This window comes from Canis lupus, chromosome 1, assembly GCF_003254725.2.
Source record: "Canis lupus dingo isolate Sandy chromosome 1, ASM325472v2, whole genome shotgun sequence".
NCBI lineage: Eukaryota > Metazoa > Chordata > Mammalia > Carnivora > Canidae > Canis > Canis lupus.
Window position 1 is genome coordinate 89,686,944 of NC_064243.1, and position 21,092 is coordinate 89,708,035.

At 46.5% G+C, this 21,092-nt stretch overlaps 1 protein-coding gene and 1 long non-coding RNA gene across 6 annotated transcripts in view; one reads left to right on the forward strand and one right to left on the reverse strand.

Moving 5' to 3' along the window:
- The window catches only part of KANK1 (KN motif and ankyrin repeat domains 1), a 207,706-nt gene that overhangs the window by 151,050 nt on the left and 35,564 nt on the right, over positions 1–21,092 (forward strand). The window contains exon 1 of one of the 5 annotated variants that reach the window (XM_049092416.1): positions 1,793–1,952. The exons of the other annotated variants lie outside the window; for them this stretch is intronic. The gene's annotated coding sequence lies outside the window, so the exon portion shown is untranslated. Of the gene's footprint in view, positions 1–1,792; positions 1,953–21,092 lie in introns of those variants that run through there. 5 annotated transcript variants of the gene reach the window in all.
- Positions 7,262–12,411, reverse strand: LOC118351189 (uncharacterized). Its single transcript, XR_004806214.2, has 3 exons — positions 12,320–12,411; positions 9,562–9,787; positions 7,262–8,518 (listed from the first exon to the last, which is right to left on the reverse strand). It is a non-coding gene; the product is annotated as an uncharacterized LOC118351189 (long non-coding RNA).

Here is a 21,092-nt window from a genome sequence, read left to right on the forward strand (position 1 = left end):
AGGCTAAGCCTGGTTCTGCTTTGGGGTGCAGTTCATTGTGAGTCCAGAAGACAAGAAATGCTTTAAACCTGCAGCCCATTTGTATCTCACCATCATCTCAGCTGGTAGTTCTGTATGGACAAGTGATCTCACAACTTAAAAATAAGTATGCAGTTATTTTAGGATGTGTTTTTAAATTGTGACCAGATTTCTAATCTTAACAGCTCTTGGAAAAGATTAAATAATATTCTCTAATATGAATAGAAAGCCTTTCTAACCAACAGATAGAAAAGCAGAAGTATAAGCGTGATGGAAAACTGGGCCAATAAATAGATGGGGAGACTGATGGGATGTGCTCTCAATCCCGAAGTTAAATCTGTATACTTTTTTTTTAGATTTTTAAAAATTTATTTATTAATGAGAGATACAGAAAAAGAGAGAGGGAGGCAGAGACGCAGGCAGAGGGAGAAGCAGGTTCCATGCCGGGAGCCCGACGTGGGACTTGATCCTGGGTCTCCAGGATCACGCCCTGGGCTGAAGGCAGCGCTAAACCACTGAGCCACCCGGGCTGCCCCAAATCTGTATACTCTTACTCTGTCCTATTTGTGACAGGCCAAATTTGAGTGACCTGTGACTTTGCTCCCGGCTGGGTCGGAGGTTGGTAGAGTTTCGCCCTGTGAGCCTTTATTTAAAAAAGAGTGGCGCTTAGAGTGACGGTTTATGGAAGCAATTTGCTATGAATAGTAACAAGTGCTGAGTTTATTTTAGGTCCCTTTTCGTGATCTCATTTAAGTGAAAAAGTTTTCTCTCTGAGGGATTGTTCAAACTTTGGACTTGATCTCTGTTGGGTAGAATCAAGAGACAGCCCTGTGGTTTTCTGAACCTAGTCTCACAGTATTTGGCTTCGTGAATAAATCCCACCAGCTTTGCAGATAATTTTGTGAAAACATTGATTCAGCTTGGGCTGTCAGATTTTCCCATCCCTGCCCACTTTTCGGAATGCCTTTTCGAACAGCAACGGCTGTCCACTAGGTGAAGGCATTTTAAGTGTCAGTGGACAAGCAGGCCCAAGGGCACATTTAAGAGTCTCCTGGAAGAAAAGGAGAGCAACATCTCCATAGGCTCGACATACAAAAGAGAGAGATGCGAGACTTCTAACAATTCCTAAGCCCAAACGCATAGTGTGTTCACACCCATATTTAAAAGTGCATCACTTCTTACTTCTAACTAAAACCAAAAGAATCCTCTGTCTTCCTCCGCCGCCAGCATCCTCCTCAGCTCAGGCCATATACCCACCAAGCGTGGCTGATTTCTTTCCTTTTCCCCGGCTTTCCCGATTGACCGACTGGGATGCATTAATCAAATCAGTGACACACCAGGGAGATGTGTTTTTGAGGCAGCCCAGTTGGCGCGTCCCCCTCCAGCTGGGCGGACAAAGACTGGTCTGTGTTGCCGGGAGCTGGCAGGGAGGCCGTAGTACCTGCCGGCTCTGTGCACATGTACACGACAGGGACTCCGCCCCGGCAAGTGGTGAGTCAGCCCGATGATACACCGGTTGTCACAGCGCACCAGGGTGGAGACCTGGAAGTCCGCGGGCCGGTAGGGGCGGAGGGAACGGTTTGCATGCCCAACCATTCCAACAATGTAGCTTACAGGAAAAAAAAATTGCAAAACACCAAAGCCCTGTGCCACCAAGTTTTTCCATCAATACCAGGCTTTGCACAGCTTCCAGATCCGCCCCGGGGACAGATGGGAGGGGGAAACGGTCACAGCACATTCGTAAGCTTCTGGGGTTGGTTACCTCCCACCAGCTCCCTCCAGGACACGGCCTTGCACACTCTCAGGCGTCCCCCACGCACACAGGCGCCGTGGATTCTCTGAGAGGGGGTGCTCACGTGTCACTGGGGCGCTAGAAACTAGCACAGATACTGATTTTAAATGAAGAATCCCCAGACAGAAAATCTTCCAGAAAGGTAACTGGGGCAGAAGGGGCGGTGAGGTGGGTGGCCAAAAGGTGGGGGCTTTTCCTCCAGGGCGTTATTCTTTGGTTTTCTGTGCTTTGGCCACTTTGATGATGAAAAAGCAGACTTTCCAAATAGTGCTGGATTGAATGAAATCAGGAATTCATTCATTCTGGAATGACCAGAAGGATACAAAACTCAGTAAAAAGACTTTAGTGCAGTGAGTTCATTCATTCATTCATTCATTCAGGAGCTCACTTTTAAATGACAGCACAGAAATATATTTGGCAGGGGCCCTGGGTGGCTCAGTGGTTGAGCGTCTGTCTTTGGCTCAGGGCATAATCCCGGGGTTCTAGGATCAAGTCTCACATCAGGCTCCCCACAGGGAGCCTGCTTCTCCCTCTGTCTGTGTCTCTGCCTCTCTGTGTGTCTGTCATGAATAAATAAATAAAATCTTTAAAAAAATGTATTTAGCAGAAGGGCAACTGTTTCCCTTTTCTTTGTGAAGGGACCAACCCCAAGGTCCTATGAAAGTTGGTCTGTCTTTTCCTAACTGTCACTTCATTATGACTTTGGTTAAGGATGGCTGGCAAGATTAAGGACCATTGAACTTTGTATTCTTCTGGTTTTTTTTTTTGTTTTGTTTTGTTTTTTTTGTCTCTCCAAACATTTTTGGCTTTCACAAACTTTAATCTCTGTTCGCTCCTCTTAACTCTGGACTTTTGTTTTTGGCCTTATTTGGACAGAACTCATGATCTATTTCTGTTTCTTCAGCCCTGGTGCCTGCAAAAATCACGGTGGGCCTCCCCAGCCCTCCAGGGCTCCAGGCAGCAGGAGACCAGCTCGGGGCAGAGAGTCCTGGAGCAAATGGGGCCTTCTGCACCAACCCCACTGCTGGTTCCCAGCCCACCTATCCTGCTCCCTTCCGAGGAGCTTGCTCCAAGCACTGCTCTCTCGGCCTGGATGTCTTTCCCATACCTGCTACTGTAAGCCCTTCTTATCCTTCAAGATCTGCTTCCTCTCTCACCTGTCCCAACACGAGTTCTCAGGTACTCCCAAGGGGACTTCACCCCTTCCTCTTCTTTCTTCCTGGAGAGCTGTGTATTTTAATGCAGAGGTACAGTCACGCACCTCACCAATCTGTAAGCGTTTGAGGTCTCAGGAGGCAAGAGTCACATCATCTGCCCCTTGGTGTGCCCACTGTGGCTTGCTCGGTACTCAGCGTAGAGTCAGCAGCCTCCACATTTAGCCAGCACGTATTTGCAGCACGCCTACTTTGTGATGGCATGAAGCTCGGCCTCCGATCCAGAGCCGGGCAGGGGCACAGGGCCTGCCTGAGAATCTAAGCCATTGAACTGAGCCCTGCCATTTGCCCATCTCATGTTGTTGCTCCCCATGCGTCTTTCTCCCAGCCTGTACACCTGCCTATTCCCCTGGATGAACAGGTGGCTTTCATACCGTGGCACACGCTCACTGCCAGGCTTCCTCCTCTTACCTCACCTTCACATTTGCTTTCTCTCCATCACATGCTCTGAGGCAGGCTTCAGATGTCATTGTCTGTTAAGTGCCTTGGGTCCCGGGGAGAGGTGACCAGGCATAATGTGGTTGTCTAGGGAAGATGATTGTCACAGGCCATTTGGAAGGTTCTTTCTAGCTCCCATGACCACTTTCTCATTAGTGACCAAGCCCGAGGGAGCAGCTGGAGCTCTACTAAGTTCTTTTTGCCCCAGGCTGGTTACCTGGTCAGGTTTGGCGGGCTGTTGGAACTGTGGATGAGAAACCAAGTTGGTGGCCTCAAAGGTTGGGAGTATGGCCGGTTGTTCTGGCTGCGTTCTTTCCCACAGTTCTCCTGGGAAGGTCTCTTAACAGATCTAGGTGCCCTCTTAGATGGGAGGAAATAAACGGTTATTTCATTAAGTAAATAATTATTAAATAAATTATAATTAATAAATTATAATTATTATCCGTAAACAAATAAATATTAAATAGACCTTTATTGTTTGCAGCATTTATAGTCTTTGTGGTCATCTAATTTGAAGTTTTAATCCCCTTATTTCATGCCTCAATCCATTTTGTCCCAGGCTTTTTAAATGCCGATTTCAAGACGCAGGTGAAAATATATTGAGGTGGTCTCTTGTCCAAATTTGATGAAAGTAATAATCCTGGGGCACCCCAGGCTGTAAAGAAAGGCTGACGTGTAGAGATTCGGTGTGACTCTGGTGTTAAGACTTAAATGTGCTCAAGGAAATGCGCCTTGTTGAGTAAGGTATAACGAAGGCAGAGGATTTCTTCCTGGCGATTTTTCTGATATGCCAGTCACCCACAATGTCCTCATCATCATTTCACGCCCCTGGCCAGAACCTCACACCCCTGCTGGGCACACCCTCCTCTCATTGACTGTGGCCTCTGCTTGGAAAATCTCCCCTTACATTTTAGAAAAAGCAGATCCTTCCAATCCAGGCGTGTAAAGGAGGAGTCCTCTTCTGAAACCCAACACTGTACACACTTACCGGGACAAGAAAGAGCTAGAAGCCCTTGCTGGACCTGTCCTGTAATCCCCTTGGAGCCCTGTCAGCCCTTTGGGCTGTGGTGGAGGTTGGGTGGAGAAGGAGCCACTGGGGATGTGGATGGGAGCCCTGCCCACACTGCTGTCCCTCCCTGGGGTTCCCTTAGACACCAGCTTTGGTGTCACACCCATCACCAGCCTGAGGGCCCAGGAGGGAAGTAGCACAATGAAGTATTTGGATTCTTTACAGATCCAGGGAGTGAGGGTGGAGGCTAAAATATTGCAAACATAACCCAGGCCTTCCCTGGGAGTGAGAACATCCTGATTTCAATCTGTGTCTTTAAAAAAAAAAAGGATGTATTTATTCATGAGAGACACAAACGTAGAGAGAGGCAGAGACACAGGCAGAGGGAGAAGCAGGCTCCCTGCGGGGAGCCTGATGTAGGACTCGAACCCAGGACCCTGGGATCACCACCAGAGCCAAAGGCAGATGCTCAACCACTGAGCCACCCAGGCATCCCTGTACATCTCTTTAAAAGGAAAAGAGTAACACGCAGAGTTTGGCTCCTCTGGGAGGAATTGAATTGACTGCCAGGCCCGGGGCACCTGCAGTGCAGGGAGGTGCAGGGGAGGGGGGACACACAGTGCTCGTTGAGATGAAGAGGACAAAGCTCCTCTAAGTTAGTCCGGATGTGAGATGTGGGTACCAATTGGAACAGAGAGATGAAGGAGCTGTTCTGAGAGCCTGGATGGAAGAGGTGGCTGGAAGGCTAAGAGACAACTTCGGACAGAGCTGATACTTAGCTGGTCTGTGCAGAGGAGGAGGATTTTGTCTGAGAAGATCAGGGGAAATGCAGTAGAAAAAGAAGGAACAATCCAAGCAAAAACACATTCATTCTCCTCCCCCCCACCCCACCCCCACTTTTCTCTGCCCTCCAAGGGTGAAGGGGGGGAGAGCATACCTCGGATGCAGCCCTTCAGTGCCAGGTAGCCTTCACGCAGCAGTGGCCACAGAAGCATCCTCAGTAAAATGCCAGTAATCACACTTAGCTCAGGATGGGGAGATGAGTTCACATTGGTCTGAAGCTCCCAGCACAGCGTGGGCCAGAAGAACTGCATGCATGCTGGGGGTGATCGGGATAGATGGGGGCGAACGGTGGCCCCGAGCCTCAGAGCCCAGCTACAGGGTGCCCTGTTGGGGAGGTGGAGGGGTGCTAGCACTCACTAACCCAGAGAAGAGGACCACACTAGGAGAGGAAGGTACATTGAGGCCAGGTCGGGAAATGTACATTTTAAGGTGTCCATAATGTAACTCACTGTCACCCTCACTACCTCACTGCATGTCCGTTTTCTTTTTTTTTTTTTAATTTTTTTTTTTTTTTTTTTTTTATGATAGTCACAGAGAGCGAGAGAGAGAGGCAGAGACACAGGCAGAGGGAGAAGCAGGCTCCATGCACTGGGAGCCCGATGTGGGATTCGATCCCGGGTCTCCAGGATCGTGCCCTAGGCCGAAGGCAGGCGCCAAACCGCTGCGCCACCTAGGGATCCCATGCATGTCCGTTTTCTTTCTAGACAAGGGGTCAGGACCTCCAAGAGGACAAGTCTTTTTTTTTTTTTTTTTTTTTTTAAGGTTTTATTTATTTATTCATGAGACAGAGAGAGGCAGAGACACAGGCAGAGAGAGAAGCAGGCTCCCTGAGGGGAGCCTGGTGTGGGACTTGATCCTAGGACTCCAGGATAACGCCCTGGGCCTAAGGCAGGTGCTCAACTGCTGAGCCACCCAGGCGTCCCGAGACAAGTCTTGCTGCAGTCATCCTGTTAAGCAGGAGCCAGAGCTGCAGGCTCAGGTATGCTTCCTGCAGCCTCAGAGCTCTGCAGCCGCCCCCCAGGAGATGACTCGGCCAGCCAGGTGACCCAGGAGGCTTCCTCTGGCCCATTTCCCCCCTCTCACTGGGAGTCACCCTTCCCGGATACTTTGCACCCAGTTGGACCCACCCAGTCCTCCCACCTCTCATTTGGATGCTGCTTTTGTGTGTAAATTAAGAGAGCAAAGGCAGGCAGGTGTGTCTTTCTCCCTACCATGAGAGCCTGTGTGATTGGTGCTTTCCAGGCAGAAAGAGCACCTATCTTCAATTTTTCTTCCTTCTGGACTTTTGTCATCCTTCGTAAAGGGCTAGATAGTCATTTGTATACTATGACTTTCTCTGCTAGACCTCTCCTTAATAATGGAAGCACACATACAAAACAATTACCTTCAGCTGTTTGGGGAAGAATCTATATTCCTTTTTTTTCTTTTTCTAGAATAAGCTGTGTCCTTACCAGAACACAATGTTTATGAAATAAAAGTTCAGCAGTAATCTCTTTTGCAGGATTGAGAAATAACTACGTTCAGATGCATTCTTCCATTTAGTTCTTAAGAACAAGTCTTTGGATAATAATCCCTAGTTTGGAATATAATCACATGACTGAGTAATACCAGAGTTTTCTTATAAGTACAGAGGAAAAAACTTACTTTCTTGGTGAAAAGCAAATGATAAAACAAGCATTAGGGGATTTTTAGGATGATGGGCTTTTTCTAAAACTGGTTTGTGGGGATGGATGCCACAACTATACATTTACTAAAACTCATCAAACTATATGCTTTTTAAAATAAGTAAATTTGGGGGCACCCGGGTGGCTCAGTGGTTGAGCATCTACCTTCGACTCAGAGCGTGATCCCGGGGTCCTGGGATAGAGTTCCACATCGGGCTCCCTGCAGGGAGCCTGCTTCTCCCTCTGCCTATGTCTCTGCCTCTCTCTGTGTGTCTCTCATGAATAGATTAAATCTTTAAAAAAAAAAAAAAGTTTAGTCTTTGTAGCTTCACACAGGATAATGTGTGTCCTAAAGATAACCATCCGTCCACCAGACCTGGACCAGGAGAATGGAATCAGAAGGTAAATGGACTGAGGTGCGTGTGTACAGCCACTAAAATGAACCAGTCAAACAAGATTAATTCAGCGGATTCTTATAAAATTTTGCCTCTCTCCACACACGTAGCTGTACCCTTTTTGAATTTCACAAAGCAGGCGATTTAGAGTCTTCCCTAATCTTTGTTAATCTCTGTTTTATTGTTTAGAACGGGTTTTGCTTGTTTGCCCCATAGACAGAGCTCAGTAAATCTTGTTCCTCTAAAGTCGCTTTTATCCAGTGTTCTTAGGCCAAGTAGACAGTATGTTTTAAAGTACTGTTTCTGTTTCTTTTTCCTTCCTTCCTTTCTTTTTCAGATGATGTATTTAAACCATTGGAGCAACATATCATTCTTAATGTTTTAAAACATATAAACCACATGCTGCTGAAAGATGTCATCCTAAAACAGAATGCACTTGTTTGGGGCCTGAGTCTGCGTCCTTGAAAGTCATGTGATCGAATTTGGACAAAAATGTGTCAGAGAATTTGAAATAAATAAATAAAAGCTCGGGTCTGTGGTTTACAACCAGAAGTGTTTTTAGCCTTCAAATCACACGTTGCATTAAAGAAGACTAGAGCAAGCAGAGGAACCCCTCGCCTCTCACCCAGTCTGGGCTCAGTGTAGGACTGAATCACGACCCGAAGCAGACAGGCTGCTGAGCTGTTGCTCGGATTATAACAGGGAGCCTTTCTCAACCCTGGAGGCTTTGGGGGAGGGAATAAAGTTAGGGGAGAAAGCAGAAAGCATTTGTCGCTTTCCTCAGTCCTTCCTAGAATTAGCAGGTTTGCAACGGTATTTGTAGGTCAGCATTTCAAGTGTCTAAAGAAAATGAGGATTGGGTGCTGGAAAAATCGGAAGGGGTCTGGGAGAGATCTGTCTTCACCTCTTTATTTGTTGCTGTTAAGGTCCTTGCTGGCGATTCTGTTGGTTGGTAGGTTTTGCTGTCTCTCTGACGCCTGGAGTGCTGGAATTAGACCCCGCAGCCAGGAGGCTGTTAGTTGGTCAGGAAATTCCAAATGGGTATAAATAAATTCTCTGCGGCAGCTCCTGGGCTCTCTGCCTGCTGCTGTGTGTAGTCCGTTTAATGATGAGGGAAGTATGCTGGAGACTTGGCTTCCTGCTGGCTGAAAATCACAGTGACTTTGTTTCTGGGGAGGTGAGTAAGCAAGGCCAAAAGAAGCAAAAAAAAAAAAAAAAAAAAAAGGCGAGCGAGAAGTTTGGGGAGCGGGGGTGCTGGTGCAGTATGAGCTCAAGCTCTGTGTGTTATGAAGTGTTTGCTTTGATTACAAGCTGGAGAGGATAACTCAGCACTTGACTTTTTGGTCCACTGATCATTTCAGCTCGAGCTCTGGCTTCAACATAGAGATGTCGTTGTCACGCGAGTGAAATGTTGTACGTATATGCTAAGGTTTGTGTTTATGGTTTCTTTAAATTCCAGAATGTCCCCCTTGTGTGTGTGTGTGTGTGTGTGTGTGTGTGTGTGTGTGTGTGGCTAAATCCATTTTTGGTCATTTGTTTTCAGCTCTGTTTTTCTCATGGGGAACTGTTCTGTGTGCCTTAAAGCTGACTTCTTGTGCTTATATAAACACCATAAAACAAAATACAGGCTGTGATTCATACAATTACTTCAGTTCTCTCCCATCCCACCCTACCCCACCCCCCAAAAAAACCTTCCTGTGCTGCTTTGTTAGAAAAGCCCTTTCTGCCTCACTGTCCCAGCTTGTGCCTCTCCTCTGCTTTCCACAGACTTCTCCTTGGAACTGCCACATTTCCTATTTACACTTAGAGCAACCTGTTATTTTTGAAGAAAGTTTGGAAAACAGCCTGTAGGCCCCAGGCTAGCTCTCTTCTTCTGTGCATGCAGGACAGATTCAGGCTGTATTTCGGCAGTGTCTCTTCAGATGAGAGAGTGAACATGAGAAAGCACTGCCTGGGGAGGGCGGGGGGGGGGGGGGGGCGGTAAAAGGCAGGTCCCGAAGTGCCCGTAGCTACTTCCAGACAGATTTGGGACAGAGAGTGGCTGTGTCTGAGAGTTGGCGCTGGAGAAGAGGGCTGTTGTGTCAGCCTCAAGGCCCCTGTGTGTCATGTGCCTCCTGAACACAGAGTGCCTTTGATGAAGACATAGCCCTTCCGCTCCCTTTCCACTTGCTTCCCTCCAGCTGCTCACCTGCAGCCCGGCTTCTGGACTCTTCCGGCATGCCCTGAGCCAACGACGGCAAAAGGAAGCTGCGTCTGGGGGTGGTTAGGCTGGGCCGGTTGTGGTGATGCATCTGGAAGGATGCTACAGAGTGAAATGCGCAGAGAATGAGACCACCAGTGTCTGCCTGTGCGCATCTGGTCTGACACCTGGTGCAATGCCCTGCTTTCTCCGGTGCATCACGTAGTGCGCAGACCTGCGACATTCCATGGGAAGTGTAGTCAGAGAAACTTCCAGGAGTTACAGCATCCCACCAAGCCTCTGATTTTACACATGCAGACCTCGTCACTGCCCTGTGCTGTTTCAGGTCCCTGCTGCCTGTGGCTTGTCTGTGACCTGGGAAATATTTATAGCTCCTGTTCCTTGCTTTATGAAAATTACACCTTCCCCAATTCAGGCAAGCCAACCTAGACTGCCATGGGGATGTGCTCTATGGTTCTTTTATTTTTTCTTTTTAAGATTTTATTTATTTATTCATGAGAGACACAGAGAGAGAGGCAGAGACATAGGCAGAGGGAGAAGCAGGCTTCCTGTGGGGAGCCTGATGCGGAACTCGATCCCAGGACCCCGAGATCATAACCTGAGCCGAAGGCAGTTGCTCAACTACTGAGCCTCTCAGGTGCCCCTGCTCTGTGGTTCCAAAGGCCACGTCTGCACAGTATGTTAAAGAGTGCTTTCCTCTTAGGACTTTAGTAGAGGTGAGAGCATGAGATTGTTAAGAAAAATTAGAACGGGCAGCCTGGGTGGCTCAGCGGTTTTGCGCCAGAAAAATTAATGTGGATTTGTGTCTCCTTATTATGAGAAGAGAATGCTTTAATTTGGCCATAATTGGTTCTTAAAGGTTAGGGATGTTCCTCTACTTCTGCTTTTGTTTTATCTTACCTCCTTTCTGCATGGCTCATGCTGGGCCAGGCCTTCGTCTGCCCCTACCCAACACCTGCTCTCTGTGCTCCATGCACCCTGCACACAAGCATGACCCCATTGTGGGGCCTGGTCAGCATCTCCCCCATTCACTCCCAGAAGCACAGTCCAGTGTAGACCTCAAAGTTTCAGCAGACTCATTTTCTAAACACCTCAATCCCTAGCTTCATGGAGTAGGAGAGAAGCATCAGGATAGCGGGAAGGCATTCTGGATCATCTGGGCCACCTCACCAAACAACAGAGGGTGATCCAGTCATAGTAAGTAATAATAACAGACTGCAGGCATCCATCGAAGCAGTCCACAACAACGCTGTGAAGCAGGTCTGTTATTTTCACAATTATGCAGCTGAAATAGGATCTGACTTGCCAACAGCAGCTGGAAAGTGGCAGACCCAAAATTCAAACCCAGGCAGCCCAGCCCCAGAATGGCTGTTCTTCATCATGACGTCTCTTTCTCCGCCATCCCTTACTAATCTGTAGATGCCTTGATGCAGAGTTTTTCATTTCAACACATACTGAGTGTACCATGTGCCAAGCACTCAGGGATGGAAAAAGGAATTCTATTTCGTTCCCGCACCCTCCCTTATGCCCCAGACGTCATCCGTCCGGTGGGGAAAGGACCTACATGTGCCTGCTGATCAGGATATGCAGGGAAAGTGTTTGAGACCCGAGGGAAGAGTGTGACCAGTTCTTCGCAGGACAGAGCAGGCTGGGGATAAGTGAAGCTTTTGACGAAGGATGGGCTGTTTGGGTTGGGCCAGGACAGTGGCATGCAGCTAATTCCGACAGACAGGAAGGGCAGTGCAGGTGGAAGGAATAGAATGAGTGAAGGTGGATAGGCTAGAAAGTCGTTCCGTAGGCTGAGGTTCTGGGTGGGAAGGGAAATGGAAGCTGCCAGATTGGGGCCAAATTGTCGAAGACTTCCAGCACCACAGAAAGGAGCGTGTAGACTTTATTCTCTCTGATGGGGCTCCTGGCATATCCATCTACAACATTAATAATGAAGAAGGTCTTCCCGTTTCCAGGGATACCTCAAACAAATGTCAAATTCCTCGAAGTGTATGTAATTCAGAAGAGCAGGGGCACCAGGCCCTGATAAAAAAAAAAACAAAACAAACAAACAAAAAAAACAACCAGGCTGCCTTATTATTTGCATTTAGGAGCAACCCAGAGGGTTGGCAGTGCTCCTGGGGAGTGGCTCCCTGCTCTCCTCCCCTAAAGACATTGATGGCGCAAGCGAAGGAAGCTTACCATCACCTCTATCTCTCATTCTCTCTACCTATATGTATATGGATACAATTTATTAAGAAATAATTTCAAACTTAACAAAAATGTAAAGAAATTCTCATACCTCCTTCACCCAGATTCAGATCCCCCAGTGGTTAAAATTTCAGGACATTTGCTTCATTTCGTTCCGTGTGTGTGGAGGCCTGCCTGGCCCATATCTCTTTAGAGAACAGATCTTGACCTTCCCTTTCTTGCATGACGTTGATAGTTGGGTTGTTTTTTTTTTTAAGATTTACTTATTTATTTTAGAGACAGTGTGCAAGAGAGTGAGCTGGGGTGGGGGTTGGGCAGGCAGAGGGAGAGGGAGAGAGAGAGAATTTCAAGCAGATTCGCCACTGAGCTCAGAGCCCAACACCAGGCTCGATCTCATGACCTGAGATCATGACCTGAGCTGAAACCATGAGTCAGATGCTTAGCGGACTGAGCCTCCCAGGAGCTTTGACCTTGTTGGTTTTAAGGAGAGCCCTTCTATTCTACAGGATGCCTTTCAGGTAGGATCCATCAAGATTTCCAGACTCACCATTCCTTCTAGGTAGGAACACCACAGAAACGATGCTGTGCTCTTCTCAGAGCTTGCTGTGAGGGGCACGTGATGTTAGCCTTGACCACCTGGTCCACCTGGTTGTCTGTCAGCTTCCTGCACCACAGAGCCCCCATGTTTCCCTTTGTGATTGATCAGTACTTTATGGGAAGGTATTGTGATGCCACAGCAGTACCCGGGTCGTCGGGAGAAAGTCTCTGGTCATCGGCTTTAGGATCCAGTGATGATGATTCCTTCCCAAATCAGCCACTGGTTTTTTTTTGTTTGTTTGTTTGTTTTAAAGATTTTATTTATTTATTCATGAGAGACACAGAGAGAGAGGCAGAGATATAGGTGGAGGGAGAAGCAGGCTCCCTGTGGGGAGCCCGACGTGGGACTTGATCCTGAAATTCCAGGATCACACCCAGAGCTGCAGGCAGATGCTCCACCACTAAGCCACTCAAATACCCCCCCAAACCAGGCACTATTATAACGGTTGTTATGTGATGATTTTCTGTTTTCATAATTCCTTTATTCAGTAGTTGGCATCTAGTGTATTTATTTATTATAACATCATGGGCTCAGAGGTCCCTGTTTTATTCGCCAGGTTGTAATCTGCTGTATCATTAATCATAACATTTTGATGCCGAAATTTTCCCGGATTGGGACAGTGAGAACCCGAAAGTTTCTGAGCCAGATGGACACTGTATTTTTTTTTTTTTTAAGAGAAAGCACAAGAGCAAGTGGCGATAGGGGAGAGGGAGAAATCTTGAGCAGTCTTCAATCACCGCGTGGAGCCCATGTGGGGCTTGATCTCAACCGTGAGATCATTACCTGAGCCAAAATCAAGAGTCGGACACTTCACCAACTGAGCCAGCCCGGTGTCCTGACACTGTCTTTAAATAGCTGATCTGACGTGTGCTGATGTTTGAGAATAACTAATGGGCAAGTGTGTGTTCTCTGAGTTCTCGCTGTTGTGTGTGCCTCATGCCATGGCAGCCACCTGCAGCGAGATCCTTGTCATAGAGGCAGACTATGACAGGTGATGCTAGGGACAACCTGGCTTGAAATTGAGCTGCTCAGAGACCAGTTTAGGGAGTGGAAGTCTTGGATTTTTAGCGTGTACTGCTTAGGTTCTTCCAGACTCTACCCTCTATCTTTAGCCTCTGCCCTTAGCTGAATCAGTCCCTGGGCAGGTGTGGGTCAAGTATGGGATGGGGTGGGAGGGAGCGCTAGGGGTGGCAGTAACGTGCTGCCTGTCTTTCCGTCTTGTGCAGAGATGCTTGCTGGCTGTCAGGGGCAGTGTTTTTGCTTCACAAACATGTTCGGTCCCTACAGTTCCCATCCTAGAGTTTGAAGCACCGAGCCCATTTGTACCCTGCATCTCAGAGCACCAACTCAGACCCTCGTCCATGCCACACGTGTCCCTCCCAGATTAGATTTATCATGTTTTAATGACCTTCAGTAAAGGAAATCCTATCATTTTTCTCTGTGGTGAGTCATCCACTGGTTTAAAGAAAAATATTTTCTTTTTTAACAGTGTAATGAGGTCATGGATAGAGCCCCAGAGCACGAGTCCCGAGAGCCCGTCCTGGTCTCCAGCCCAGCCCAGAGCAGCTGAGGGTTGTCAAGTCTTCTCAGTAGGCCACAGGTCGTCCCAAAATGCAAATTCTAAGTTCTGGTGGTTTTAACACTATGGCTAGCACTTATCGAATTGTTTTTGAAACTCACTCCATGCAAAGGAATTTGTGATGCTGGGAGAAAAATTCATGGGGGCTTGGAGCAATCCGTGGAAACCTACTAGAGAATGCTAAAGGGAATTTTAATCCATACCCCAGCATCTAGCCAGAGCAGTCTTCTTATAATGCAAATCTGGGGAGCACCTGGGGGGTTCAGTCAGTTAAGCATCTGCCTTTGGCTCAGGTCCTGATTTCAGAGTCCTGGAATCGAGCGCCACATCGGGCTCCCTGCTCAGCAAGGAGTCTGTTTCTCCCTCTCCCTTTGCCCATCCCCAAGTTCATGCTCACTCTGTCTCTCTTGTTCTCTCTCTCAAATAAAGAAATAAAATCTTAAAAAAAAAAAAGAAAGAAAGAAAGAAAGAAAGAAAGAAAGAAAGAAAGAAAGAAAGAAAGAAAGAAAGAAAGAAAGAAAAAGAAAAAGAAAATGCAAATCTGGTCATTTTGTTCCCTTGCTTGGAACCTTTCAATACCTTCCCAGTGCACTTCGGAGCCAAAAACCTGACTCCCCCGGCTCTGCATGGCTGGGGCGCAACCCCCTCTCTGCCTCTCTTGGGGCTGAGCCCTCCTTTCAGTGTCTAAAACTGGCAGGTTTGTCATGTGAAAGTTTCTTTAGCTAGAGCTTCTCCTGTCCTCTTCTCCCGTGCAAGCTCACACCCTACACGGTGCCCAGTGCACTCCTCAAATACAGCAGAGCACCCCGGAGCCCCCCACCTCTGGCCCCCACAGCCCCCACAGCTCTGTCCAGCGTGCTCCCTTGTACTTGACTTTCATGGTGCTCCTCACCACTGGCCCTTCATTTCTACAGCCCCCGGGTGTCTCCCCCTGCACTTTGCAGGTTCTCCCAGACAAGCTCTAGGTCTGAGTGGCTTAGTAGCTCCCAGCAGGATTTGGCACACACGGTAGGTACTTAATAAATATTTACTGAGTGAGAGGACCAAATCCTTCTTGCGTCCTACTCATTGCACCTTCCCTAGATCAGCAGGCCCTTTATGGGGTGTGGGATCATGGAGCCATCATGGAGAGGGGGTGATAATGGCAGACAGCAGAAGATGCGGGGATGGGGTGTGGGTTAATGTCTGTGGGCAAAGGTTAAAAAAGCAGAGATGGGATCAGCCGTGAGAGGAAACGTAAACATTTAGAGGGAGAATCCAAAAGAAGTTAAAAAGAGTTACAGAGATAAGAAACAAGACCACAGTACAGCCCAGCCGCGTGAACAGGCCAAGCCCATAAAATCGTACTTAGGCTGCGTGTGACCGCTCAGTTGGCCTGGCATTTCCCACGCCCTTCTGGCTTGCACCTTTGCTCTCTTTCCTCTCGTCGCTTTCCATGCACGAAGCACGTGGGTAGCTGGGTAAAATTGCTGCAACCTGGGGACGTCCAGGTGACATCAGGTACGTTCGTGGGAACAGGAATCCAGGCTTGACAGAACAGGCTCTGACACCTGGTAGGTGCTCCTGACGTGCATGAACGGATGGATGGGTTTGTTAACTGGGAGGGACAAAGAACAGGTTCAAAAGTAACTCTTTGGTAAGTGAAAGAACAGGAGGAAATCTCATCTGTCTTTTGTTATTTTAAAGCAGAATTAGGGGCAGCCTGGGTGGCTCAGCGGTTTAGCCCGCCTTCAGCCCAGGGCCTGATCCTGGAGACACAGGATCGGGTCCCACATCAGGCTCCCTGCATGGAGCCTGCTTCTCCCTCTGCCTGTGTCTCTGCCTCTCTCTCTCTCTCTCTCTCTCTCTCTCTCTGTGTCACATGAATGAATAAATAAATTTTAAAAAAAAATAAAATAAAGCAGAATTAGGGGGATGCCTGGGTGGCTCAGCGGTTGAGCGGTTGAACGTCTGCCTTTGGCTCAGGGTATGATCCAGGGGTCCCTGGATCAAGTCCCACATTGGGCTCCCTGCAGGGAGCCTGCTTCTCCCTCTGCCTGTGTCTCTGCCTCTCTCTGTGTGTCCCTCATGAGTAAATAAATAAAATCTTAAAAAAAAAAAAAAAGCAGAATGAGGGACACTCACATGGTGCTCCTTTTTCTTGTGCGTTCTCCACCACATGGTGTTGCTTGGAGACTTGGTAACAGGGAAGGTCCTTGGGGCCGAAAGTCTTAGTGCTGACAATGTCATCAGGAGAACTTTCCTGTGAAACCTGTCCAGAAGGATCTAGTGCACTTTACTGTTTCCTCATTGCCACTGGTGCGAGCCCAGAAAAGTGGATTTGCTAATAATAACTCAGTTGCTATTGTACTTTGAGTAATTAACTTTGTGAGCACTTCTCTCTCTTTCTCTCCCCTCTTCCCTCCTCCCTCGTTCATCCTGCTGGTTTTCTTTCCCGCCTCTCAGCCCTAGCTAATGCGGAACCTTTCTGACTGCTTCCCACAACAGGATGCTTGCAACTCAGCTGCTTTTAAATATGGGAATCCATGATAATTATGTGCTTCTCAGGGACTGACTCAGCTCTCGGGGCAAAGCCTCAGTGCTTCGTGGGAGTGGAGACAGCGCAGGTTATGGGAATTAGCAGAGTTCTTCGGTTTTCAGCAGAGTATCTGGTGAAGACAAACACACCAAGTGTGGAAGTTGGGGCACATGGGTGTAAGTATTTTTCATGGTACAGTCAGTCAGTCAGTAGTTGGGCCTAGAGTGTGCAACAGGGAAACCAGAACAGAGAAGTCATTGTATCCTAATAGATAAAGTAATAATAGCAAAAGGCTTGTCCGTTTAAAAATCTACCAGTACATATTCGATCAGAAACCTTTAATATTTGCTCATGTTAAAGAATAGCTCAGGGGCACCTGGGTGGCTCAGGAGGTTGAGCGTCTGCTTTTGGTTCAGGTCATGATCCTGAGGTCCTGGGATCAAGCCTCTCATTGGGCTCCCGGCTCAGTGGGGAGTCTGCTCCTCCCTCTTTTGCTCCCCCAGCTCATGCTTGCTCTCTCTCTCTCTCTCAAATAAATAAAATCTTTTAAAAAAGGTGGGGGGGAGAAAGAATGGCTCACAGTGGTAGAATGTGTAGAAAAGGATTTCTGTGTTTTCTTACAAGTGGCATTTTTCACCCTGTCACTGGAACATGATGTTACGGTCCCACTGAGAAGTGGGGGTCTTCAAGACTGTGACTTCTATGGCCCACATTCTCAGTCGCCCTGTGGGAAGTTTTTACTCTGCTCAGTGTCCTTAGCATAGGCCATCTCCACCTCAACACTACTGACATCCTGGACTGGATCATCCTTTGTCGAGGAGGGTGGGACTGTCCTGTGCCCTGTACGATGTTCAGCAGCAGCCCTGGCCTCCACTCACGATATGCCAGTAGCACCACCCTTCCAGTGGTGATAACCAAAAATGTGTCCAGAAAAAAAAATGTGTCCAGACATTACCATATGGCCCATAGGGAGGCAAAAATCACCACCCCCCGCCACCCCGTTTGAGAACCACCACTACTAGGTTAATACTGTGACTAGTTTACTACATCTAGTCTAATCTCCCACCTCCCGATCAATATATTTTTTGTCTGCTCAAACCAAATATTGTTTGGAAAGTAAGATCATATAATACTTTTTGTTCATCTAAAAGAAATTATTTTTGGGGCGTCTGGCTTGCTGGGTCAGTAGAGCGTGTGACTCTTGATCTCAGGGTCTTGAGTTCAACCCCACATTGGGCATACAGCTTGCTTAAAAGCAGAGATGAAGTTGGGAACCTGGGTGGCTCAGTCGGTTGAGCAGCTGACTCGATTTCAGCTCAGGTTGTGATCTCAGGGGCACAAGATCGAGTCCCACATGGGACTGAGCATGGAGCCTGCTTGAGATTCTCTCCTTCTCTCTCTCTCAAAAAGGTTATTTTTGAGATCTCCATATCTCCATTACACCTTACTAATGCAGATAAAACTACAAGGAGATTTTAAATTTTTCTTGAGGCCATAAATTGGGCCTCTCTCACGGAGTGCTAAGTTTTATAGGTGGTAAATATCTAAAAAGTAGAATTACCATCAGTTTGTTGATTTCAGCTTCTCTCTGAACACAGGGGAATTTGGTCTGGACTTGGGACGTTGTCTCTAATTTCGGTCTGGACTTGGGACATTGTCTCTAGTTAGTGTCTCATTTGGTGTTTGGTTACTCCAAATTGCAGACCGTACAAAGTGCATCATGAGAGAGGGAAGAGAGGGACTCAGGGAACATTTGTGTTTAGGAAGTATGTCAGCTCAAAGATGATGTCAACCCAGGAAGCCATGGACCCACGTGGAGTGACCCATCTACTTATCTTGACGCAACAATAGAAATGCTGGTGATTCTACCTCTTTGCTTCATTTCTACTTTGTACTTTATTGGGGCTTTATTCCTATATACCCCACTCCCCACTAGACTGTGAGCCTTGTGAAAGTGGGAACCTCAACTCTTTTTTTTTTTTTTTTTTTTTTTTTTTTTTGGGAACCTCAACTCTTGTTCACACTGTGTGAACAGTGCCTGATAAATAGTAAGTGACAATAGATGGATTGGATGGATGGATGGATGGATGGATGGATGGATGGATGGATGGATATTATTACTAAGATTGTTTTTCTTCATGAATATTAATTAAAAGTTGAATGAAGAAATTTTTTATTTGGTTCATCCTCATTTCACAATTGAGGATTATAACATTCTAATTGGTCCCCTTGAATTTAATCTCTTTGCCTACCTTGATCTAATCCGCACACACTGTCAAGCCAGTCTTCATCGATGCCTTTTTAACCTCTAGCATGGGGCTGGTATTCACCTAAGGGGAACTCTAAGTGGACATGATGCCCCAGTCTGGGACCTGAGTCTGGTGGCCTCTCTCATACCCAGCCATCCCCCTCTCTTCTGAACTCATATGTTCCCAAGCTGTACCAGCCCTCTCTGCCCTGGCTCTTGGCCGTCCACCCCCTCTTTCCTTTTACTGTGTCATTGCTTGCCTTATCTTAAAAAGTCAGCTCTTGGTTAACTCCATTCTGTTTTGATTAATTATTCACATACGATCATATTGTTCTTGTTGATAATATGCCTTTGTAGCTGATCTCAATTAGTGTTTAGGATGTTTGGCATTTATATTCCAGCTAGACTATACCTCCTTTTATTTCTTATAATCCTTCCTCCTACTCTTTCCACTGAATAGGGCCATTTTCTGCACCCAATTAAGCTTTTAATAAATACTATATAATGAAGGCAGAGGTGGTGCCAGGAGCAGTCTCCACCACTGGATTTCCAGACATTTAGAAAATTCTTGTAAACCCCAGGGGACGGCCCTCTGATTCCAGGATATTTGGTTGGAAGCTGTTACTTTCAGGATTCCATTTGCAGACACAGCTAGTGATTTTTGGCTATATATAAACAGGCATAACCTTGTTAGTCCCCCCGCCACCAAAAAAAAGGTTTCAGGCAGTTAAAAATCTCTTTATAACCCATTTAGAGATTTTTTTAAAACTGCTGTTTTTATTCTTTCCTGATTATTCTTGAACTAATAAAAATTTCTCTAATAAAATGTTTTATTGTAACATCTCCCCAGTTCATCGTTTAACATTTTTCTTCTTTTCAAGATCTGGTCTTAATTTTTTGTGCAGGAGGGGAGACACAGGGGAGAGATTGCTATATCCATTAGAATTCAGAGTAGCTCCAAGGAACAGAGATCCACCACATAAAATAGCTTAACGAAAGAGAAGTTTATATCTCTTTGACAGAGAACTATAGAGGTGGCTTTCCAGAGATAGTATAATAGCTCTGATCATCAAAGCTCTTAGAGACCCAGATTTTTTCTAGCACATTGTTCTGCCATCTCTGTGTATGAACTTATGGTCCAGTAAAGCAGCAAATGTTCCAGTCATCACATCTGCATTCCAGGCAGCAAGATGAATGAAGTAACAAGGAAGAAAGGAGGCCTAAGAACTAACTATTCCTGTCTTTTCTAAGGGAGGTTCCAGGGGGTTGTTTTATGAGGTTTCTGCATATGGGCCATACTAACAGTAAAAGAGACCAGGGAAATGTAGTCTTTATATATGCCCAACTAGACCAGGGGTCGTATTAGTTTCAAAGATGAGATAACACGTACTGAGAAACGTCTGGCTATCTGCCATGGCTGTCCTGTTCATCCCCCTCCTAAACGAATTGTCTTGGAGTTTATTTCAATACATTTTCTCTTGTTTTCTAGTAACTTCTTATAAATATTTTTCTAAAAGACAAATAACTACATGTCAAAAATTTATAAAATATAAAAAATAATATAAAAACCTTCTAGGATTCTACAACCTAAAGATAACCACTGAGGCAGCGTCATGTGAGAATTGTCTTAAATACTAATGCAGAGCAATTTCTGCCTACAGAGTATTAAGATGTTCTTAAAAATTGATTATACACAACTTATTTATGTTCCATTGTCCCTGCAGTAAACATGTTTAAACATTTCCTCTGTTTCCCACCTCTTATTAACTGATGTGTGTGGTTGGAAAGGGGGAGCAGTGAAGGAGATCTTAAAAATTAAATTTGTTAAAAAAATTAAATTTGTTGCTCTCCAGGTACTTAGGCAAGCACAGAGAGACAAGACATACATATGGGGAGAAGTTGGGAAGTCACTCAGGCCCCTAATAAGTGCCATGTATGTGTTCCTGTATGTGAAGATACACTAGAAAGTAAGAGGTAAAGAATGACCCTGGATGTCTTTAATTGCCCAACATGCGCTGGACAGTTGATTGTAAAAATGACACCACGAGAAACACGGGTTGCTGGAGGCTAAAACTTGGGTTGTAGGTCCTTAGGATCGTCTGCCGTAAGCAGCATTAGGAAATGATCAAGCTTAACATGGTTAAATTCTAACCTTTCCTGATTTCCAGATTTACAAGTCCAGAGTTCATTTTGTGGGATAATTCAGCATGACCTATGCCTTTTTGTGAACTAAAGAAATAACCAGAGATGGGCCGGCCTGTTAAGTTCCACTGAAAAAATGTGATGCGTTCTGTTGTGTTCTAAATCCTGACATTCAATCGGTACATCTTAAAAAAAGCATTTTGAAGGAATGCTGGGGTGGCTCAGTGGTTGAGTG